This window comes from Malaclemys terrapin, chromosome 6 (genome assembly GCF_027887155.1).
Source record: "Malaclemys terrapin pileata isolate rMalTer1 chromosome 6, rMalTer1.hap1, whole genome shotgun sequence".
Lineage (NCBI taxonomy): Eukaryota > Metazoa > Chordata > Testudines > Emydidae > Malaclemys > Malaclemys terrapin.
This window is the reverse complement of record NC_071510.1, coordinates 81689700-81715183: the sequence shown is the minus strand read 5'-3', so window position 1 is coordinate 81715183 and position 25484 is coordinate 81689700.

The following is a 25484-nucleotide window of genomic DNA, read 5'->3' as shown; positions in this document are numbered from 1 at the left end:
GGGGTTCCCTAACTCTTGAGGGGCGATAGATGGGACTCACATTCCTATTCTGGCACCATCCCACCTAGGATCTGAGTACGTTAAATCGGAAGAGGTATTTCTCTATGGTTCTCCAGGCACTTGTGGATCACCGTGGGCATTTCATTGACTAACATAGGCTGGCCCGGAAAGGTGCATGACGCATGCATCTTTCGGAACACTTGGCTGTTCAGGAAGCTGCAGGCTGGGACTTTTTCCCCCAGAGTGGAAGATCACGGTAGGGGAAGTTTAAATGCCTGCTTGATCCTTGGAGATCCCGCTTACCCTTTAATGCCGTGGCTCATGAAACCCTACACAGGGAGCCTTGACAGCAGCAAGGAACGGTTCAACTACAGGCTGAGCCGGTGCTGAATGACTGTGGAGTGTGCCTTTAGCCATTTAAAAGGCCCGCTGGCGATCTCTCTATGGTAAGCTGGACTTGGCCGAAAACAGCATCACCGTGGTTATATCTGCGTGCTGTGCCCTCCATAATATCTGTGAAGGGAAGGGTGAAAGCTTCACTCAGGCATGGACCTCTGAGGTTCAACACATGGAGGCTGAATTTGCACAGCCAGAGAGCAGGGCTATTACAGGGGCCCAGCACGGGACTGCAAGGATTAGGGATGCCTTGAGGGAGCAATTTGAGGCTGAAAACCAGCAGTGATATCTGGTGCCCTGCACGGGAGTGAAGTGCAATAGTTCCAATCTTTAGGAATCAGTGTTTGCTAAGCAGACAAGCAAACTTACAGTGCCTGTTTATTTCCTGGGCTAAGGAGTCTTTTACTTTATGCAATAATAAAGAATGTTTTCAAAGCCAAAAAATCCATTTATTGAAAAGAAACAAGGGGGTGGAGTGGGGAACAGTACAATCACGGATTCGCGTATGTCCTGTCTGGTATGCTGTGCAGTGAGTGCTGCACTTCAGGATAGCTATACTGCATGGTGATGGGGGTTGAGTGCAGAGGGTAAGGGTCGTGGTTTTCAGGGCTGGGTGGTGAAGATACTGGTGCTGGAGGCAGCGGGTTGCATGAAGAACACAGAAGTTGGGGAAAGGAGGTGGGATGGAGGTGACAGTGGGGCACAACGGAAAGTTTTGGGACAAAGGCTGTGGGGGGGGTGGCATTTGCGGTACTGCTGCTCTTACTGCATGGCTACCAGCTCCAGGATAGCATCCGCTTGGCGCTCCAGGATGCTTAAGAGCTTATCAGTGCTTTTCTGGCGGATCCTGCTTTCTCTCTCCCTCCAGTTCTGTGCTTTCTCATTCTCTTTAATACATTGCTGCATCACTTCTTGCAGTATGTCTTCTTTGCTTTTTTGCAGTCTATTCCTGAGTCTTTGCAGTCTCTCAGCCGGTGATAACATGGACGGCTGAGATCTCAAGGTTGCGTCTGTAAAGGCAAAATGCAACACTTAACAGACGCAGCATTGTTTATACCAGACAGAGTAATGATTCCCCCGCACTTAAGGAGGACGCACACAGTCTACATAATAGCATAATTTTCCCATCCCAAAGAGAGCGCACATAACCCACGGGTGCCCAACAATGGTGAGTAAGGGGACTGATTGTTTCAGGGCTGTACTGTCCTCTGGGTTTCTGTGCCTTGGGGAGAGCCAACAGCTGCAGGAGGCACCTACACTGAACACTGTCCCAACATTTTCCACAGGAGCTCGTCCTGGACGATATCTCGCTGCTGAGGGTGACCTGGGAAGCAAGGGAGGGTCTTCTACTGCAATGCAGCTTCCGCCCTGGCCCATATGCAGCTTACCTGTGTGCAGCAATGGTCCCCCCACCCCTTGCGGCACAGTGGCACGGACACATTAGCCTGGCTGGGACAAGGACCATAGTGGCTCTCCCGATAAACATTGCACACGTTCTGGATGAGACATTCGAGGAGATTATCGAAGCCGATTACCGCAATGTGATAAACCACATCAATGCACTATTCCACATCTAGGCATGCATGCCTGCCTAACCCTCCTCTCCCAAAGAGCCCGCACCGAAAAAAATTCCTTCCAAAAAAACTCTTACCGGGAACCTGCTCTTCTGTTTGTCCTCCACCAAGTACCGGTTGCTACGACTGGCTACCTTCCTCCTGGCTCAAGAAGAGCTCCTGGCTGCATGGCTCCAGGGATTCCAGGGTGTCTCCATCCGGCCCACCACCATCACTCCCGTTTTCCTCCTCCTCCTCCTCCCCTCCCCCCACTGGCTCTGAAGTGTCCATGGTGGTGCTCGGAGTGGAGGTGGGGTTAACCCCAAGTATCGCATCCAGCTCTTTGTAGAATCGGCAGGTCGCGGGGGGAACACCCGAGCAGCCGTTTGCGTCACGGACTTTGCGGTCAGCATTCCACAACTCCTTCACTTTAATCCTGCACTGCAGGGCATCCTGGTCATGGCCCCTTTCCATCATCTCCTTTGATACCTTCCCGAAGGTATCGTAATTCCTATGCCTGGAGCACAGCTGGGACTATACAGCTTCCTCCCCCCAAACACTGATGAGGTCCAGCAACTCACCATTGCTCCATGCTGGGGCTCGCTTGGTGCGTGGAGGCATGGTCACCTGGAAAGATTCACTGATAGCACACCACACCACGCCGGGCTGAGCAAACAGGAAGGGGATTTTTAAAATTCCCGGGAATGTAAAGGGTGGGTCACATGGTTGGTTACCTGTGGCCAGGGCAGTAGAGTTTGAACTGATGACCAGAGTGGCTAGAACAGGCATTGTGGGATACTGCCGAATAATTCTGGAGGCCATTCACAGCGCATTGGGCGGCCACACTGGCACCGCAGCGCAATACTCGCTATTCCTCTCAGAGAGGTGGAGGATATTTAGCGCCGCAACCACGGAGATACAGCACTGCAGATGCCTTGCCAGTGTGGACGGGGAGTGAGTTACAGCGCTGGGGGAGGCTTTACAGTGCTGTAACTCGCAAGTGTAGCCAAGGCCATAGCCTAATTCTGCTCCCATTGAAGTCAGAGGAAGTTGGGAGTTTTTCTATTGCCTGGGAGCAGCGTTAGGGCTTGAAAAAACACCCCCCTGAGTGCAGCAAGTTGCAGTACTGTAAAGCGCCAGTATAAAAACAGTGCCAGCACTGGGAGCCATGCCCCTCATGGAGATTTTTTTTTTTTTTTTTTTTAAAAACACGAGTGCTGGGAGAGCTCTCTCCCAGCGCTGTGCCGCGACCACACAAGGCACATTAAAGTGCTACCATGGCAGCGCTTTAGCGTTGCAAGTGTAAACTAGCCCTTAGGCCAGCACTGAGTGCTTTTGAAAGTCCTATACCAACTGTATCAGTGTTTGAAAGCCAAACTGAGGTAAAATTAGGGAAAGTTATGTAACTAGTCACAAACAGTTACATACATACACTGCACATATGCTTGACTTCTGGTTCCTTAGGGGTAATTGCTATGGGAGAAGTAGCATTGGCTATTACTGGGGCAGGCAATAATTAATATTAAATTAATTTACAATCTAACATGAATTAATATGAATAAATGTTATACCAATAGAATAAAAACCAGCAGGATCTTATTAAGAGGGATAAGGCAAAGATGCCACATTTATTGTAAATATAATGATAAAGCAAAAGATAAAAGTAAACAACGTTGTTTGACTACTTATTCCTTATATATATACACACACACACACACACACATACACATTCATTCAAGTTCTGTATAGGTGTTATAGTTACCAGGCTAGAAGTTGCTCATGCCAAGTTACTGGCCGGGTATCTTGGTCATGAGGATGGAACCGAGTCTGTGTCAGGTGCACCTGATGCTCCTGGAGGCTGGCCGCAGAACCAGAGACTCAAAGTCATCAGTCTTGAGAATCCATTCTGATAGGAATTAATACCTATGTTAGTCTATGGGAGCTGTTTCATTCTGCAGTTACTGACTCAATCAGCAGAAGGCACATTCCTGGACACATTCCTGGTGGCTCCAAACTATCCAAAGTTTGTGTTTCTCATCCTTCCAGGTGATGGGGTGGATCCCAGTTTACCCTCCGGGGGTTTTCTGGTCATCCACTTGACACATTCTTCGGCCGATGGATACTCCCTCTCTAGGCTGGCACCTCCCTAACCATTCATGTATATCAAGCATTCATCAGCATACATTCCATATTTTAACCATATTTTAATTTACTGTCTCCACCACTTTTGGGGTGTGTGCTAATTCATTTGAGACTCTCGGCCCTTTAATCACAGAGGGTGGGGGGTCTGTCCTAGGAGCAGTTGCTATTACAATGAAGTGAAAGTCACTTAATGGCTTATAGTGTTTGTTTACATTGTTTGTATCAATAACTTCAAGAACAAAGTCAATTAACTTGTTTGTAAGTTTTACATAGTAATAAAGTGTCTTTCACAGGATAGATACAATCAATGGTTTCTACAGACAGTAGTTTACAAGTTTTAACAGAAGATGCAAGAGATTTTTGTACTTGGTGAAACTGTTGGATTTTAAAGTGTGGGGGACAAATTATGAGGGTGTCACTGTCACTTGGGGGAATCACTGTTAGTACCTTCTTTAATATCCCTACATACATGCTTCACATTAATATTGGATTAACATATTATCTAAATTTAGATTGTAAAAATTATAAGATACTTGGGCCTGATCTACACTACAATTTTAGGTCAAATTTAACAGTATTACCTCGATTTAAGCCTGGACAAAGCCCTTTTTTCGACATAAAGGGATCTTTAAATCGATTTCTTTACTCCACCTCCGATGAGGGGATTAGCGCTGAAATCAGCCTTGCCGGGTTGAATTTGGGGTAGTGTGGATGCAATTCGATGGTATTGGCCTCCAGGAGCTATCCCAGAGTGCTCCATTGTGACTGCTCTGGACAGCGCTCTCAACTCAGATGCAGTGGCCAGGTAGACAGGAAAAGGCCTGTGAACTTTTGAATCTCATTTCCTGTTTGGCCAGCATGGCAAGGTGCAGGTGAATGCAGATTGCATCAACAGAGGTGACCATGATGGAGTCCCAGGATCACAAAAGAGCTCCAGCATGGACCGAACGGGAGGTACGGGATCTGCTCGCCCTACGGGGCGATGAATCCATGCTAGCTGAACTCTGTTCCAGTAAACAAAATGCCAAAACATTAGAAAAATGTCTCAAAAGGGCATGAAGGACACAGAGGCCAAAGCAGGGACGCAAAGCAGTGCCACATGAAAATTAAGGAGCTATGACAAGCCTACCAAAAAAAACAGAGAGGCAAACGGCCATTCCAGGTCAGAGCCCCGAACATGCTGCTTCTACGATGAGCTGCATGCCATGCTAGGGGATGCAGCCACCACTATCCCAACCCTGTGCTTTGACTCCATCAGTGGAGAAGCACGCAACATGGAAGTGAGTTTTGTGGATGAGGAAGATGATGAAGAGATTGAAGATAGTACACAGCAAGGAAGCGGAGAAACCGGTTTCCCCAACAGTCAGGATATGTTTTTCACCCTGGACCTGGAGCCAGTAACCCCCGAATCCACCCAAGGCATGCTCCTGGACCCTGAAGGCGGAGAAGGGACCTCTGGTGAGTGTACCTTTGTAAATATTACACATGGTTTAAAAGCAAGCATGTTTAATGATTAATTTGCCCTTGCATTCACAGCCAGTACAGCTACTGGAAAAGTCTGTTAACGTGTCTGGGGATGGAGCAGAAATCCTCTAGGGACATCTCCATAAAGCTCTCCTGGATGTACTCCCAAAGCCTTTGCAAAAGGTTTCTGGAGAGGGTGGCCTTATTCCGTCTGCCATGGTAGGACACTTTATCACGCCAGGCCAGTAGCACTTAGTCTGAAATCATTGCATAACAAAGCATGGCAGCGTATGGTCCCAGTGTTTGCTGGCATTCAAATAACATCTGTTCCTTATCTCTCTCTGTTATCCTCAGGAGAGTGATATCATTCATGGTCACCTGGTTGAAATAGGGTGATTTTATTAAGGGGACATTCAGAGGTGCCCGTTCCTGCTCGGCTGTGGCTGAACAGAAATGTTCCCTGCTGTTAGCCATGCGGGGGTGTGTGTGTGTGTGTGTGTGTGTGTGTGTGTGTGAAGTGATCATCCCAGAGAAGTATGTGTGTGTGTGTGTGGGGGGGGGGGGGGCGGCGGTTATTTGGGTTTGTGCTGCATGCTAACCCGCAAAGTCCCTCCTTTTAAATTGCCAACACATTTTAAATGGCTAACCCAACAACTGCTTGATATGGGAAATGAGGGCGCTGCTGTTTGAAACCATTCCCACATGTTATGAAGGTTAAAGAAGCCAAAAGACTGTGGCTTACCATGGCTGCCTGCAAGCCGAATTCTGTTGCCTGGCACTGCGTGAGTGATCTCTCACACCAAACCAGCAGGCCCTCAATATAAGAAGCAAAATGCAATCTTGTAATGAAAACACAAGTGCTAGGTAATGTGAACAGCAAGGTTTAATGTGAAAGTGTACCCATTGTTCTCTAAAATGTGTCTTTAACTACCACTCTCCCTTTTCCTCCACCAGCTGCAAATGTTTCTCCTTCACAGAGGCTAGCGAAGATTAGAAGGCAAAAAACCACACACTCGGGATGAAATGTTCTTTGAGCTCCTGCTGTCCTCCCACCCTGACAGAGCACAGCAGAATGCGTGGAGGCAGACAATGTCAGAGTGCAGGAAAGCACAATATGAACACAAGGAGAGGTGACGGGCTGAAGAGAGTAAGTGACGAGCTGAAGATGATAGGTGGCGTCAGCTTGCTGACAGAAGGCAAGAGTCAATGCTCAGGCTACTGGAAGACCAAACTCATACTCCAGCGTATGGTTGAGCTGCAGGAAAGGCACCAGGAGCACAGACCATCACTGCAGCCCCTGTGTAACCAACAGCCCTCCTCCCCAAGTTCCATAGCCTCCTCACCCAGACGCCCAAGAACGCAGTGGGGAGGCCTCCGGCCACCCAGCCACTCCACCCCAGAGGATTGCACAAGCAACAGAAGGCTGGGCTTAAATAAGTTTGGCACTTGCTCAGCCTATAGTTGAACAGCTCCTGACTACTGTCCAGTATGCCTGTGTATGGCTTCATGAGACATGGCATTAAGGGATAGGCTAGGTCCCCAAGGATAACTATAGGCATTTCAACATCCCCAACGGTTATTTTCTGGTCTGGAAAGTAAGTCCCTTCCTCCAGCTTTTGAAACAGACCAGAGTGCCTGAAGACATGAGCATCAGGTACCTTTCCAGGCCATCCCACGCGGATGTTGGTGAAACGTCCCTTGTGATCCACAAGTGCTTGCAGCAGCATTGAAAAGTACCCCCTGCGGTTTATGTACTCACTGGCTTGGTGCTCTGGTGCCAAGATAGGGATATGGGTTCCATCTATCGCACCACCACAGTTAGGGAATCCCATTTCAGCAAAGCCATCCACTATGACCTGCACATTTCCCAGAGTCACTACCCTTGATATCAGCAGCTCTTTGATTGCATTGGCTACGTGGATCACAGCAGCCCCCACAGTAGATTTGCTCACTCCAAATTGATGCCCGACTGACCCGTAGCTGTCTGGCATTGCAAGCTTCCACAGGGCTATCGCCACTTGCTTCTCAACTGTGAGGGCTGCTCTCATCTTGGTATTCTGGCGCTTCAGGGCAGGGGAAAGCAACTCACAAAGTTCCATGAAAGTGCCCTTACGCATGCGAAAGTTTCGCAGTCACTGGGAATCATCCCAGACCTACAACACCATGCGGTCCCACCAGTCTGTGCTTGTTTCCCAGGCCCAGAATCAGTGTTCCACGGCATGAATCTGCCCCATTAACACCATGATGTGCACATTGCTGGGGCCTATACTTTGTGAGATGTCCATGTCTATGACCTCATCACTCTCGTCACTGCGCTGCCGTCGCCTCCTCGCCTGGTTTTGCTTTGGGAGGTTCTAGTTCTGCATATACTCCAGGATAATGTGCGTGGTGCTTATAGTGCTCATAATTGCCATGGTGATTTGAGCAGGCTCCATGATCCCAGTGCTATGGCGTCTGGACTGAAAAAAAGGGCACGAAATAATTGTCTGCTGTTGCTCTGATAGAGGGAGGGGCAACTGATGACATGGCTTACCGGGAATTAAAATCCACAAAGGGGGTGGCTTTTCATCAAGGAGAAACACAAACAATTGTCACACAGAATGGCCCCATCAAGGATTGGGCTAAAAACCCTGGGTTTAGCAAGCCGTTGATTTCACGGAGGGAGGAAGCAAATGAATACAAAACAAATCAGGTCTATTTCTTGTTTTGATCCACTCCATCTATCTTTTACATCTTTAGGCTGGCAGCAGACGGTGCAGCTCAACTGCTAGCCATCATCATCTCCTGGCTGCTCACCAGAAGATGGGAATGACCTGGCTGAGTCACTCCCATGTCTGCCCAGGTGCTTCTGACCGACCTCACCGAGGTCGGCTAAAAGAGCACCCAGGAATACGACGACGATGGCTACCAGTCGTAATGCACCGTCTGCTTCCAAAAGGCAATGAGCTGCTGCTGTGTAGCAATGCAGTCCTACGTCTGCCAGCACCCAGGAGACATACAGTGAGGTGAGCAGGCTCCATGCTTGCTGTGGTATGGCATCTGCATAGGTAATAGAGGAAAAAAGGCGTGAAACGATTGTCTGCTGTTGCTTTCATGAAGGGAGGGAGGGCCTGACAACATGTACCCAGAATTACCCGCGACACTGTTTTTGCCCCATCAGGCATTGGGATCTCAACCCAGAATTCCAATGGGCGGCAGAGACTGCAGGAACTGTGGGATAGCTACCCACAGCTACCCACAGTGCAATGCTCCAGAAGTTGACGCTAGCCTCGGTACTGTGGACGCAGTCCGCCGACTTAATGCACTTAGAGCATTGTGTGGAGACACACAATCGACTGTATAAAAACTATTTCTAAAAAACGACTTCTATAAATTCGACTTAATTTCGTAGTCGAGACATATCCTTGGAATAGGACTTGTCATTTGTCTATAAGGACTTATGGGGCTCTAGAAATAACAAGTTTCACAATATGAAAAACCCTGCACCTTGTCCATGTCTTTTTTACAGACCTTTACAACTCCTGTTTTGGAAAGTTGCAGAATGGTGTTTCCAAATGTTTCATAGGGACCATAATTGGGACAGTTAATTTCTGCCCTAACTCCTGTGGTTGACTGCATATTGCTGGCTGTAAGAACACCACCACACAGAATTTGGGGCTGGTTTTGTCTAAAGATGTGTTGTTGGCAGTTATTTAACGTTTCATATTTGACATATTTCAAGGGAAACAAAGCTCCGTTTCTTAAAATGGCTGGCTGCAGAAGTAGGCTTTGAATTATTTAGGGCTTTGAATATGTAATATAGCAATAAATTAATATTCGTCAAATTTTTTGGATAAATGTGGTGTCAGCATTGTTGTTAACTGTTAGTGCAGCACAATTCTATTTGTTTAATCCTATGGGTTTTGTGGGATTCATACGGAATATCACAGAAGCTTAGTGGACAGCTTTGTTGGCATTCCAGAGTTTGTAATAATTTGCTGCAAATTGAAGTTTATGGTTGGGTATATAACAAACCAATGATGTGCAATTATGTCAACAAGAATGAAACAGAGATAAGTGATCTTAGAAGCGCTAAGGTGGAGGGAGGAAGTCATGATGTAGACACCACATTTTATTATTTGCTGACATAATTTGCAGCAGAAAGTTTGGTCCTCCAGGAGATTGTTCCAGAGGACTGGAAAAAAAAAAAAAAAAAAAACACTAATGTGCCAATATGTAGAAAGGGTAAACGGGACAAGCCAGATAACCATCAGTCAATTAGCCAGACGTTGTTCTTGGGCAAAATGATCAGAGAGCTGACTTGGGATTCAAAGGCAAACAATTAAACTATGGTGGCATAATTAATGCCAATACACAGTTTTATGGAAAATAGGTCATATCAACCAAATTTAATATCTTTTATAGATGAGACTACAAGTTTGGGTGATAAAGGTACCTTTATTAATACAATATACGTGAACTTCGGTAAGGCATTTGACTTAGTCCCACATGATATTCTGATTAAAAAAAAGCAAAAAAAAAAAAAAAAAAGCATAAAATCAATGTAGCCCATGTTAAATGGATTACATTCTGGTAAATGGATAGATTTCAGAAAGTAAATGCAAACGAGGAATCATCATCCTCTGGGATGTTTCCAGTGGGCTCCCAAAGGAATGTGTTTTTGGCACAGTGCTATTTGATATCTTTATCAAATGTATAAAATTTGCAGATGACAAATTGGTGGAATGGTAAATATTGAGTTACACATAAACAAATACAGATTAATCTGGATTATTTGTCAAGGTGGTTCATTTGAACAACATGGGCTAGATACACAAAAGGAATTAAACACCTAGATTCTAGAATCAGGCCCCATTGGGATTCACAAAAGCTACACGCAGATGTCCCTGAACACTGTAAGCACCTAACCTTGCTTGATGCCTAAATTTTTGTGGTAAGAGTTCCTTTTGTGCCTATGTTTCTGCCTGTGTGCATGTACACTTCACTCCACACAGGCATCAGGATGACTAAGAACATAAGAATGGCCATACTGGGTCAGACCAATGGTCCATCTAGCCCAGCTTTGTGGGTTTTTTTCATACCCCAAAAGTTTTGCTGACAAAAGTGCTAGTATAGACAAAACCTAAACCTAGCTAAGTCAATTTCCTGCAATAGCCTTGAAAGACCTTATTGAATTAAGTTTCAGTATATTTGAGGTCCATTGTATTAAAGGAATGGTTTGTGTATTATTGTGTGCTAGGATTGTATGTAACCTCTCTGGGGGAAGATGGGATGTGAACCTTGGGAAGTGTTATGAACTTCAGAGGACTATACAAAACAATGGGCCACATAAGAATGGACTTTTGGGTCAAGTGGCTTGCTTGAGGAATCTCTAAGGGGAAGGTGAATGCAAATTCCCAACCCTAGGTTATGCAAAAACCTAGCCCTTTGAAGCTAAGTCCCAAAGAGGAGACAATTAACTCATGATTACCTGTTCCCAGAATCTGAAGATCAAAGGCATTTTTAGAGTAGATATGGGGACAGAGTAGGCAATGGGGTTCGTTACAGGGATTGATTCCTAGGTTAGTGTTTCTGTGGTGTGGTGTGTAATTGCTGATGAGTATTTGCTTCAGGTTGGGGGGCTGTCTGTAAGCGAGGACTGGCCTGCCTCCCAAGGTCTGTGAGAGTGAGGGATCATTTTCCAGGATAGGTTGTAGATAGTTTATGATGTGCTGGAGAAGTTTTAGCTGGGGGCTGTACGTGATGGCCAGTGGTGTTCTGTTATTTTCCTTGTGGGGCCTGTCCTGTATTAGGTGACTTCTGGGTACCCATCTTGCTCTGTCAATCTGTTTCCTCACTTCCGCAGGTGGGTATTGTAATTTTAAGAATGCTTGATAAAGATCTTGTATGTGTTTGTCTCTGTCTGAAGGAATGGAGCAAATGTGGTTGTATCTTAGAGCTTGGCTGTAGACAATGGATTGTGTGATGTGGTCTGGATGAAAGCTGAAGGCATGTAGGTAAGTATAGCAGTCAATAGGTTTCTGTATAGGGTGGTGTTTATGTGACCCTGGACTCTACAGTGCAAATAAGTGATGAAGTGGATCTCTTGCGTGGACTGGTCCAGGCTGAGGTTGATGGTGGGGTGGAAATTGTTGAAATCCAGGTGGAATTCTTCAAGGGCCTCCTTCCCGTGGGTCCATATGATGAAGATGTCATCAATGTAGCACAAGTAGGAGGGGCACTAGGGGACAAAAGCTGAGGAAGCGTTCTAAGTCAGCCATTAAAATGTTGGCATACTGTGGGGCCATGCGGGTACCCATAGCAGTGCCGCTGACTTGAAGGTGTAAGTTGTCCCCAAATCTGAAATGGTTGTGGGTGAGGACAAAGTCACAAAACTCAGCCACCAAGCGTGCCGTGGCCTCATCAGGGATACTCTTCCTGACAGCTTGTAGTCCATCCTCGTGTGGAATATTGGTGTAAAGCTTCTTCTGGTGGCCAGGATGGTGTTTTCAGGAAGATCACCGATGCATTGTAGTTTCCTAAGGAAGTCGGTGGTGTCTCTAGGGTAGCATGGGGTCTGAAGGAGAGAGTCCAAATAGCCAGATAATCCTGCTGCAGATAGAATACCCCTGGTCGGAGCTCTAGGGGTGTATCTGTGTAGATTTGTTTCTGTGCTATCGTAGGGAGTTTGAGTAGTTGGTGTAGTTTTTTTTTTTTTGGTAATCCTCAGTGGGATCAGAGAATAGTGGCCTGTAGAATGTGGTGTTGGAGAGTTGCCTGGCAGCCTCCTGTTCAGAATCCGACCTGTTCATGACGACTACAGCACCTCCTTTGTCAGCCCCTTTGATTAGAATGTCAGAGTTGTTTCTGAGGCTGTGGCTGGCATTGCGTTCTGTACAGCTGAGGTTATGGGACAAGTGATGCTGTTCACACTTTCAGCCTGTGCACATCTGCAGAAGCACTCTGTGTAGAAGTCCAGTCTGTCATTTCAACCATCAGGAGGAGTCCATGCAGAATTCTTCTTGTAGTGTTGTTAGGAGGGTTCCTGTGGGTCAGTGCTGTGTTCAGTAGTGTGTTGAAAATATTCCTTGAGTCGGAGATGGTGAAAGCAGGCTTCCAGATCACCTCAGAACTGTATCACATGCATATATTACCCACTGGTAAGGTAACTCCCTTCTCTTCATGTGCCAGATATTTATGCCTGTATCTGTATTTTTCACTCCATGCATCTGAAGAAGTGGGTTTTTTAAACCCAGGAAAGCTTATGCCCAAATAAATCTGTTAGTCTTTAAGGTGCCACCAGACTCCTCATTGTTTTTGTGGATACAGACTAACACGGCTACCCCTCATGGTTGGAAGATGAATCTAGTCAAATTCAGAGTAGGAATAAGGTGCAATTTATTTTTAAATAGGGACAGTAATTAGCAATTCAAATGACGTACCTAGGGATGTGATTGATTCTCCGTTACTTGAAATCTTAAAATAATGACTTTCTAAAGATATGCTCCAGCTTAAACAGAAGCTATGGGCTCAATACAGAAATTACTAGGTGAATTTCTATGCCTTGTGTTATGCAGGACATCACATTAGATCAGTGGTCTTCAACCTTTTTACCCCCAAGATCACTTTTTGAATTTAAGGGCAACCCAGGATCTACCCCGCCCCTTCCCCGAGGCCCCTTCCTCTTCCCAAAGCTCCGCCCCACTCACTCCATCTTCCCCCCTCCTCACTCACTTTCACCGGGCTGGGGTAGAGGATTGGGGATCAGGAGGGTGTTTGGGTTCTGGACTGGAGTTGAGGGGTTTGCAGTGTGGGAGGGGGATCTGGGCTGAGCCTAGGTCAGGGGGTTGGAGTGCAGGAGGGGATGAGGGGTGCAAGCTCTGGGAGGGGGTCATGGCTAGGTTTTGGGGTACAGGTGGGGGTTCAGGGTGCAGGAGGGGGTATGGAGTGCTGGCTCTGGGAGGGAGCTCAGAGCTGATTTGGGATGCTGGCTCCGGGAGGGGGCTGAGGGCTGGGGTGTGGCCTCCCGTTGGGAAGCACTTACCTCCGGCAGCTCCTGGTTGGTGGTGCAGTGTGGTTGCCACTAAGGCAGGCTCCCTGCCTAACCCAGCCCTATGCCATTCCTGGAAGGGGCCAATACACCCCTACAGCCCAGGGGGGAGGGAACGTGGTTCTGTATGCAGCCCCTCTCTGCAAGCACCACTCCTGAAGCTCCCATTGACCACAGCTCCCCCTTCCTGGCCAATGGGTGACGCGGGGTCAGTGCTTGTAGTCACGAGCAGGACGCAGAGGGAGACCCCTGCTCCCCCGCCCCTGGGGCTGCGCTGGCTGCTTCCGGGTGTGGCGTGGGGCCAGGGCAGGCAGGGAGCCTGTCTTAGCAGCAGCCTAGCTGTGCCACTGGAGATTGCAATCTACTGGGAGATCCTCTAGGATCGACCAGTTGATTGTGATCGACCGGTTGGTGACCACTGCACTAGATTATCATGATGGTTACTTCGTGTCTTAGACAGAAATAATCTTTTCAGTTGCCTCTGACAGTTGCCTGAGAATTCTGTTTCTTTTTTTACACACTTTGGAAACATAGCTGGTCATGTCATGAAGTACTGATGAATTGAAGTGACTACTGCTAGGCAAGAAGTTAGCAGTGAGACAGAAACCCACGTAACTAACAAGCAGGAACACTAGAATCCCAAGGACACTGGCAACTGTAAACACTTGATAAACTTATATGGTCAAATGTCCTCCCAGTAACTCAGCACTTAGAACAGAACAAACCCTCCCCCAGTGGCTCTGGCCCAGGTTCCGGCTGAGCCCACCGGCCCAGCCCCAAACCCTGTGACTCCGGCCAGAGTGCAGCCTGATTCCTGGGCTCTTGCTAAAGCCGGCCCTGGTTAGAGGACGGGGGGAGGGAGGGTTGGATGGGTCAGAAGTTTGGGGGGGAGCTGTCGGGGGGCAGGGGTGTGCAAAGGGGTCAAGGCAGGCAGGGAGCAGAGGGAGTTGGATGGGTCAGGTGTTCTGGGGGTCCTGTCAGGGGGCGGGGAGCAGTTGGATAGGGCGTGGGAGTCCCAGGGGTCTGTCTAGGGGTGGGGGTGTGAATATAGGGTGGGGTGTGGATAAGGTTCGGGGCAGTCAGGGGACAGGTAGGGTCCTAGGGGGGCAGTTAGTGGCAGGGGTCCCAGGAGGGGGCAGTCAGGGGACAAGAAACGGGGGGGTTGAGGGTTCTGAGGGGGGCAGTCAGGTGGTGGGAAGTGGGAGGGAGTGGATGGGGGCAGGGGCGAGGCTAGAATGGGGCTCCTCCCCCCCCCCCCCCATGTCCTCTTTTTTGATTGTGGAAATATGGTAACCCTAATTTATAAATGCCTATGTTATGTTTGAAAATGAGACTTAGGAGCTTAAATCAGTGAGATGTTTTACCCAAATCCTTTGTCCATACATTGATCACTTGAACAAATGAATATTTGGCCTGAATAAAGGCTGAGTAAAAACCGAGGCCAGATCTTTGTCAGGAGACTGGTATATAGATATCAGTACATTATACTGGCAAAGTGCTTCTAGTATGCATGCAGCTTATACCAGCAAAACTGCTCTTTTGCTGGCAGAAGTTATCCTAGGTTCACTCCCCCCAAAACTGAACAAAATAAGCTATACTGTAAAAGCACAATTTTGCTGGTAAAATGGCATCTACACTACTGGCATAGCTATACCAGACACAAATCACACCTCCTCACACCCCTAGGCAGAGTTTGGGGGGGCAAGGGAGGGCATTGCCTCCCCAAACTACAAGCCTCAGGGACAGGCAGCCTGAGTGCGCAATGTAATGAGTTCTGCAGAGACAGGAGATGTGCTGCTACCAGTTTGCACCCCTGAGGCAGGGAGTCAGAATTTTGTTTATAAACAGAGTGATTAACAGGTGATTAAGATAAGAAGGGGCTGTTAGGATGTTTCCTAAAGTTAAATGATCTGTTCCAAGCTTGGTGAACTACAAAAAGTAAATAGCCTAAATGATAGAAAGGAATTGTAGATTTTTCTACAATTGTTTCAATTGTTGTATTCAAGAGGTGGAAACAAAGTTACTAACAACTTTCTTTGAAATGACAACTGATTTTTTTAGACAAAGGAAATGCAGTAGATCTAATCTACCTGGATGTCAGTAAGGCATTTGATACAGTTCCACATGAGAAATTATAGTTAAATTGGACAAGATGGGGATTAATATGAGAACTGAAAGATGGATAAGGAACTGGTTAAAGGGAGGACTGCAAATGGTCATACTAAAAGGTGAACTCTCAGGCTAGAGCAGTGGTTCCCAAACTGGGGTTTGTGAACCCCTGGGGGTTCACAAAATGCTACAGGGGGTTCTTGGAAAAAAATTCCCCAATGGCGGACAGAGCTGTCCCTAGGGACCCCGGACAGCATGGAGCCAGCAGCCTGGAGCCCCTGGACTTCCAAGAGCTAAGCAGATCAAAGCAAGCATCTCTATCACTCTGAGGAGATTTAAACTTCAAGACTCCTTATAAGAAATGGAAAGGGAGGTGGATATTTTTTGCTGTTTTTAAAATTAAATAAGCAGCTAGTATTGTTTTTAAAATTATTATGAAGAACAAGTTTAAGCTTTGTTGTAATGTGTGTTGTTTGCCTGGACTGCTCAAGACCTGAATGCTTGTGTAGGAGGAACTCTGAGTTGGCTTCTTAAATACCTTCCTGCTGTTTCACATCTGATACTCCTTGATGAAACATAGGAGCCTTGTCTTATAACAGGCTTATTCAAAGAGTTACGAGCTACAAAAGTGAGATCTTGGAAGAGTGTTGCTGTTTTCATAATGTAATAATACTGTAATGATAAATAAATAAATGTGTAATAAGCATGTCATAAGAACAAATTGTGTATTTCCAAGATCACTGCTTTTATAATTTATACTCAGGTAAAGGAGAAAATCCCTGGATATATTCATTTTTAGAAGGGGGTTCGTGAGACTTGACATTTTTGTGAAAGGGGTTCACAGGTTGTTAAAGTTTGGGAACCACTGGGCTAGAGGAAAGTTACTAGTGGAATTCCTCAGAGATCAGTCTTGGAACCAACCTTGTTTAATATTTTTATTACTCACCATGGCACAAAGAGTGAGATTATGCTAATAAAATATGCATATGACACAAAGTTGGGAGGCATTGCCAATATCAAGGAGGACCAGAATATCTTACATGAAGATCTGGATGACCTTGTAAACTGGAGTAATAGAAATGGGATGATATTTAATAGTGCAAAGTCATGCATTTAGGGACCAACAACAAGATTTTTTGCAATAAACTGGGGACTTATTAGTTGGAAGTGACAGTGGAGGAGAAAGAGCTGGGGGTATTGGTTGGTCACAGGATGATTATGAGCCGTCAATGTGATATGGCAGTGAAAAGGCTAATGCAGTCCTGTAGTGCATCAGGCAAGGGGTTTTCAGTAGAGGCAGAGAAGTGTTTAGTATCATTATACAAGGCATTGGTGAGACCTCATTTGGAATACTGTCTGCAGTTCTGGTCTCCCATGCTTAAGAAAGATGAATTCAAACTGGTAAAGGTGAAGAGAAGGGCTATTAGGATGATCTGAAAAATGGAAAACCTATCTTATGAGAGGAGACTGAAAGAGCTTGGCTTGTTTAGTCTAACCAATAGAAGGCTGATGGGAGATATGATTAGTCTGTATAAATACATCAGAGGGATAAATACCAGGGAAGTAGGGGAGTTATTTAAGTTAGGCATCAATGTGGACCCCAGAAAAAATACATATAAACTGGCCATCAATGAGTTTAGGCTTGAAATTAGGTGAAGGTTTCTAACCATCAGAGGAGTGAAGCTTTGGAGCAGCCTCCCAAGGGGAGCAGTGTGGGCAAAAAGCCTAACTGGCTTCAAGACTGAGCTTGATATGTTTATGGAGGAGATGATATAACAGGACTATCTACCATTGTGTGTAGCCCATCGGCGACTGCCTGTAGCACAAATCCCCAATGGCCAGAGATGGGAAACTAGATAAGGAGGGTTCTGAGTTACTACAGAGAATTCTTTCCCAGGTATCTACCTGGTGGGTCTTGCCAACATGCTTGGGGTATAATTGATCATCATATTTGGGGTCAGATTGGCAGAGACCATGGAAGTTTTTCACCTTCTTCTGCACCATAGGGTCACTTGCAGGTTTAAACTTGTATAAATGGTGAAGTATCTGTAACCTGAAGTCTTTAAACCATTATTTGAGGACTTCAGTGACTCAGCTAGAGGTTAGGGGTCTATTACAGGAGTGAGTGGATGAGGTTCTGTGGCCTGTAATGTGGGGGAGGTCAGACTAGATCAGTGGTTCTCAAACTTTTGTATTGGTGACCGCTTTCACACATCAAGCCTCTTGGTATAAATCCTGGTGGCAAAACAGGAGTTTGGGGGTAGAAGCTGAGAACTCACAACCCCCATGTAATAATCTCATGACCCCCAGTTTGAGAACCCCTGGACTAGATGATCACAATGGTCCCTTCTGACTTTAGTAAGAGTATCTGAGTAAGAATATACATTACAATTTTAAACCTAACCAATGTCCCACAAGTGACTTGCCACAAGATGTCAGAACATGTTAGTATTAGAGATGAGTGGGTCTAATATTTATTTAATTTTCTTTATTGATATAGGAATTAGACACAATGCTCCTGTCAGATATTTCTAAGTTATTATCTGCAAAAACCCTAGAGTTTTCAGTTACCTAAGTAGCCCCTGAAATCAGTTAAAGTTGTGCCCCCACCAAATCTGAAATGGTGCCCCTGTGGGCAGGCACAGAATTTGTGTTTCCGCAACCTTGCCCCCCACACCCACAACATGCAGCCTCATTGGCCTGACTGGAGCTGGCCCACCCAAATATAGAAGTCAAATTACACCTATGCTCACACCTCTGATTTAGCTATGCCTGAAGAGATCTGTGGTACAGACCTGGCCTAAGTATTTTCCCCTCAACTAAGGGTTTTTAGCAGAGCCACTATTGATTTCTAAACACTTAACATCAACTCCATTTCTACTCCCATTTTGTCATTTTAATGATGTAAATTAGTGGCACTCATTTATTTACAGCTGGATAAAAGCTTTACAACTGAGCAAAAACTTTCACGGAATCCAAATTTAAATCCTGCTGGTTAGATAAGAGGTAATGCAAGATGTTTCTTGTACTGAGCACAAGAGGCTGAATAGTATCAGGGGGTAGCCGTGTTAGTCTGTATCTACAAAAACAACAAAGAGTCTGGTGGCACCTTAAAGACTAACAGATTTATTTGGGCATAAGCTTTCGTGAGTAAAAACCTCACTTCTTCGGATGCAAGAGGCTGAAATGTAACAAGATAGCTCCTCACAAACCTGAGTGGGTCTCATAATTAACCTGGACACTGTGCAAGGCAATCAGCACTTTATCCAGGATTGAAGTGGGATAGAGAGTTTGTGGTGTTCATGCTTTCTGCACAACATTAAGGATTTAAGCAGACCTAAGTTGTGTTCCAAATAGCCATGTTTACTACTCTGTTTCAGAGTAGCAGCCGTGTTAGTCTGTATCTGCAAAAAGAATAGGAGTACTTGTGGCACCTTAGAGACTAACAAATTTATTTGAGCATAAGCTTTCGTGGGCTACATCCCACTTCTTCAGATGCATATAGAGTGGAACATATATTGAGGAGATATATATATACACACATACAGAGAGCATGAACAGATGGGAGTTGTCTTACCAACTCTGAGAGGCCAATTGAGAGAGAGAAAAAAAAAAACCACTTTTGAAGTGATAATCAGGCTGGCCCAGTACAGACAGTTTGATAAGAAGTGTGAGAGTACTTACAAGGGGAGATAGATTCAATGTTTGTAACAGCTCAGCCATTCCCAGTCCTTATTCAATCCTGAGTTGATTGCATCTAGTTTGCATATCAATTCCAGCTCAGCAGTCTCTTGTTGGAGTCTGTTCTTGAAGTTTTTCTGTTGTAAGATAGCCACCCGCAGGTCTGTCATTGAATGGCCAGACAGGTTAAAGTGTTCTCCCACTGGTTTTTGAGTATTATGATTCCTGATGTCAGATTTGTGTCCATTAATTCTTTTGCATAGAGACTGTCCGGTTTGGCCAATGTACATGGCAGAGGGGCATTGCTGGCACATGATGGCACATATCACATTGGTAGATGTGCAGATGAACGAGTCCCTGATGGTATGGCTGATGTGATTAGGTCCTATGATGATGTCAGACTCAAGTACTCCTGTTCTTTTTACTACTCTGTATAAACTTAAGTCCCAATTACATATATACACTATTAGGTTCTGGTGGGTTCTGTAATAGAAGACAGGGCAGTCCACTACAGGGCTTTCAAGTTATTTAAAGGAATCCTACTCAGTTCTTGGACACTACAGGTTGTTTCCTGACCCCTCAATAGTTCTTACTTACAGGGTGATTTCTAAGCATCTGAGTTTACAATTTTCCAATTTGCCACAAAGCTCTGTCCTTGGTTTCCTTCTCTTCTCCCTCTACACCTTATCTCTGGGTAATATCAGCATACAAATTCAACTGACATCTCTATGTTGATGATTCACAGATCTACTTCTCTATTCCAGACCCATTTCTTGTCCAAAATAAAATCTTGGCCAGTCTCTCATATATCTTATGGATGTCCAGCCAATGGTTCAAGCTCAACATCATCCCCTTGCTCCCACCTTCAGTCTCAATCACAGCACTACCTTGCCTGCCAGTCAGACAACCTATCTCTAGATGTTCACAGCCAGGGAATGTCTAACTATTGCAGATTCTCTCTCTAACATATGGCCTTTCCTAGCCATTCACACAGCTAAATCTTATCCATGTTTTCATCCTCTCACATCTCGTTACTGCAACATACTTTCCTCTGACTTTAACAAATGCAGTCTTGCCCCACTCACCTCCACTCAATATGCTGCAGCAAGATAATTTTCCTAGACACTTGCTTTGACCACATCACCCTTCTTTTTGCATCTCTCCTCCGGCTCCCTGTTCTCTAGCACATCAAACATAAGCCACTTGTATTCATTTTCTAGGCCCTTCACAGCCCCTCTCTGTCTTTCACTATCGAAATATCAACTTGTGCCTCTGATTGGCTCATTGCCCAGCCTCCATCACTGAGATTATATTTTCAAACAAGCACCTCTGCGTTTTCTGCCCCACATGCTTGGGAGAAACTCCCTGTAAACCTCTATCACTGTTGTCCTTCAAAACCCTCCTTTCTCCGTGATGCCCTCAAAAACAGTTAGGCCACTGGTGTGCTGAGACCACTGCTTACCACATTGACTAATATTGTCTCATTGTTCCTTATACTTCCCCATCTGTCTATATCCATCTGATGACTGTTGTTTTCTAGTTAGATTGTAAGCTCTCGGGGGGAAGAGACTACCATTTTATTCTGTATTGGTATGGCCCTTTGCACATTGCAGTTCTGGTCTAGGACTAGCGCCACTTGCTGGTACATAACTGTGGTTGAAAGGGCCTGCACCTCATCCCTGTTCCAGTGGGGAAGGGAGAGTGGTATAAAACTTAGAAGAGGAATTAATGGTACTGTGAGAGGACTTAAGTGTGTAATTTTAAACCTGGGAGTAGCTTCATTTACTTCAATTGGACTACTCTTAGGCATTTGTTTATGTGCTTTGCTTTACTGGAGATTAACACTTGAGATTATTCCCTAGAGAGCATGCCATGGACATCAGCCCCACCTCTCCATCATGCCTAGTCACCTCCTGACCTGTGCTGCTGATTGGGAAAGGGTTCACTGGCTCCCAGGAAAGTGGATCATTCAGCAGCTCTTCCAATCTGCAGTCTCTGCTTCCACTTGCTTTCCTCTACCCACACAAGGCGGAGGGAAGATGCACTGGGCTTTATTGTGTTCTGACTTTTGATTTGTCACTTAATGTAAGAGCAACCTGCTCTGAGAATGTTGATATTGGCTGCTAATTGATGCAGTGAATAGCAAGTTCAGAAGAATATATCTGTTTCATTTGCAGCTGTGTTTAATTATGACAGAAACATTTTCTTTTCAATGACTCGTCTTGTGAGTATATTCCCATTTTAATTTATATTTTGTCGGTAGTAAGCTCAGGCTTTTGCGGCACATAGCAGATGTGTTTTCATTATGCCCACATTTGGTAATTTTAAACTTGTTGACAACCCTGAATATTCTTTAAACAAATCTGCACAAATTTGCCAACTCTGAACCTGACAGTTGGTTCTAGAACTGCAGCTACTCATGGCTAAATATCTTTGCAATGATATCCCTTGCTTTTAAATGGGTAATTGGTATTTTTGTTACTAACTGTAAATATTATGGTACCTTTCATCTATAATCCTAGCTAGAAGAGACTATATATGTTTATTCAGTGGCTCGGTGAACAGTGCATTCTCACCACCTACAGAGAGTTCAGCAGACAGTCACTAAGTTGATGGAGCTGTGAGATTTAGCTGGACAGCTCAATCAAGCCATTGCCTGGTAGGCCAGGATGTCCTGATCCCCACAGAAAGATTTGGAGGGGAAAGAACATGAGAGAGAATGTAGGCTACTTGTAAAAAGGCATGAGTTCCAAGAATCTAGAGTGACTTGGTCCTCTAATTTTCCCCATACATGTGCAGAATGAATTTTGTTACGTTCACCAATATGGAGGTGGTGTGTGCACATAAATTTCATGTGGTGGGGATGGGGCCAAAGGGTTTGGTGTGTGGGAGGGGGCTCTGGGCTGGGGCAAAGGGTTGGGGTGCAGCAGTGTGAGGGCTCTGGCTAGAGTTCAGGCTCTGGGGTGGGGCCAGGGATGAGGGGTTTCAGGTACAGGAGGGTGGTCCAGGGCTACAGTGGGAGAGAGGACTCCTGCTAGCTGTCTCCCCACAGCAGCACCTGGGCTGGGGTGGGGAGAGGCACCTCTCCCAGCCTCAGCAGCTCCGGCTCTGGGGCTGTGGGATAGGTCCCCCTGCTCCAGCAGGTCCAGGCCAGGGCTGGGTTCGGGCTGGAGGAGGGGCGCCTTGGCCACAGCACATCCAGGCCTGAGTTGGGGCTCGGGGAGGGGCGCTAAATAGGCACTGCACAGTTTACAGGGAATTTAGAATTAAAAAAATGGGGGTGGGATTCTCTCTCTTCTCTTCCTGTGTCAGACATTTTGGTTTAAAAGGCTGTCCAGAGTGCTTGTGAACAATGCTCCATGTGTCCTCTAATTAGAAACTGAGTACATTTTTCCGGCCTGTCTATTGAGTTACAAGCTGAGTTACCAGGCTGTCTAATCAATAATTATTCCAAACGAATGTAAGAATTTGAATTGTCTTGTGATGTGAGTACTTAATATTCAGTACTAAAAGAAGGATCATTCTCAGAATGATCCTTTGCAGATACCTGCATGCACAAGCGGTGCAAAAGAGGAGTATATAAAGTTATAGCTGATTAGCATTTAATTATTTTGCCAGGGTTCGGCATGTTGCAGAATATAGTAATGATCTCTGCACCTGATACACTCTAGTTATGCACCTCACATTGCTAACAGAATTTTGATCATGATTTACAGCAATACATTTCTAGAAGTCATTGGGAAAATGCAGACATCGCTGTTTAATACTGTTGCCTTTAGGTGTCGGGGCGGGGGGGAGGAACAAACAAAAAAAAAAAATCCACCACACACTACGATGTTCCAGAGACCTAACACCATGAACTCAGCATACACTGCTGAATCAATGGACAACATTGACACAGGTTCTGTATTTCTACAACCTTCAGTGGTAGTCATTATGAGAAAAACTAATTAACAGCCAAAGATAATGAAAGGGCATGAGAGTGATAGAAAAAATCAAATTAAAATAGCATGTTGTCCTACTTCCTTGATAGTTTTGAATTTCTTTGCATTCAGTTTTAAAGAGGTTTTTTAAAGCACTCTAACCTTATTGTTATGGTCCATTTTATGGTGCATATTTAAGTTAAAAATTTGTAATTTTAACATTTCTCTTCTCAACTCTATTGATATCAAAGGTGGTCTGGTCCAAGACATTGGATCAACATAAAATGAGCTAGTAAATTGGGACATTACAGGCAATCTCTTTATATTTTCTGCAGATGTTCATATACACAGAGATATACTGTAGACTGGGGATATGTTTTGAATCTTGCAAACAGAAATCTTTATCACATTCTAAACTCAAACTTTTATTGACATGCAAGACACCATAAACATATGAGTCTGGATTTTTAATTTCTCTCTCTCTTGGTTGGGCCAGATACCAATAGCCAAGGAAGTTACTTTAGAGGAGGTACTCCAGCTGAGCACAACAGGACATAATTTCTTTATGATGACTTTGTCTCCCCCTGGCACAAAGCACTTTTCACAGCTGAATGCTCCAACCTCAGGAACTCCTAATGATGGAAAATAGCTTTTAAACTCCTAGCTACCTGAGCAGTGTGTCACACACATATCCCCCTCAGATTGTGTTATTTCTGCAGGACCTCAGAATATTTTTGACGTGGTAACTTCACCTTGAGGATATCAGAGGGGTAGCTGTCTTAGTCAGCAGCCACAAAAATGAGGAGTCCAGTGGCATCTTAAAGACAGGGGGAAATAGGTCAGTGGTTTGAGTATTGGCCTGCTAAACCCAGGGTTGTGAGTTCAATCCTTGAGGGGGCCATTTAGGAAACTGGGGGGAAAAAAATCTGTCTGGGGATTGGTCTTGCTTTGAGCAGGGGGTTAGACTAGATGACCTCCTGAGGTCCCTTCCAACCCTGATATTCTAGGATTTATTTGGGCATAAGCTTTCATGGGTAAAAAACCCACTTCTTCAGAGTGAAAATTACAGATACAGGCATAAATATATATTGGCACATGAAGAGAAGGGAGTTACCTTACAAGTGGAGAACCACTGTTGAAGGCCAATAAATTGATGCAAAGGTGTCAATACCAAGAGGGAAAATTGCTTTTGTAGTAAGCCAGCCACTCCTAGTCCTTCTTCAAGCCCAAATTGAATGTGTTAAATTTGCAAATGAATTGTAGCTCTGCAGTTTCTCTTTCAAGAAATTTTTGAAGTTTTTTTGATTCAATAATGGCTACTTTTTAATCTGTTATTAAATGTCCAGGGAGATTGAAGTGTTCTTCTACTGGCTTTTGTATGTTACCACTCCTGATGTCTGATTTGTGTCCATTTATCCCTTTACGTTATCTGATTAATCTGATTATGTATGTTAATTTTGGACACATTTCAGAAAGTCACCACTAGCGATAAATTACAGCCAGGAAGCTGAGGAACTCAGAACTTCATATGACAATCTAGGAAATACAGGTCACTCATTTTATACCCTGCATTGTATTCAGGTTGTTCAACATGCAATTCAAAAGGAAAGGAAAACCTTGACAAATGCTCTTATTTAAAGATTCAATAAAATATTATTTGAAAATGTTTAGTGAAGGGAGGGCATGGAATGACTCTTAGGCTTCTATTCTAATAGGTATTGGGTAAGTGCCATCATTGTAGAAGATAAAGAAAAATAAAAACAGACAAAAAGATGGGGCAATCTAGTCCATCTCCCTGCAAATTCAGGATTATCCTCTACAGGATATGTTCTTGTGTTCTGTCTAATCTAAAGAGTTCCAAATGATGTGGAATTCATCATTTTTCTTGAGAAACAGACTAACTGATCTCAGACAGGATTTCCTCTCTCCCCTGCCCTCTTACAATTTGTATTGCAAAGACACCAAAAGTCAGCACTCCACTGAGCTAGGCCCTTTACAAATATACAATAAGGAAGTGGTCCCTGCCCAAGAGTGCTTACAATAGCCTTGATATTCCCTTTTAAAATATCATCCAATTTCCTCATAGTTATACAATCAAACACCATAAATACCTTTTTAAGTAAAGCAGCACTTCTTCCATAATTATATTTCAGGTATGTGCAGTTAAATTATATGCTGTTATCTTGT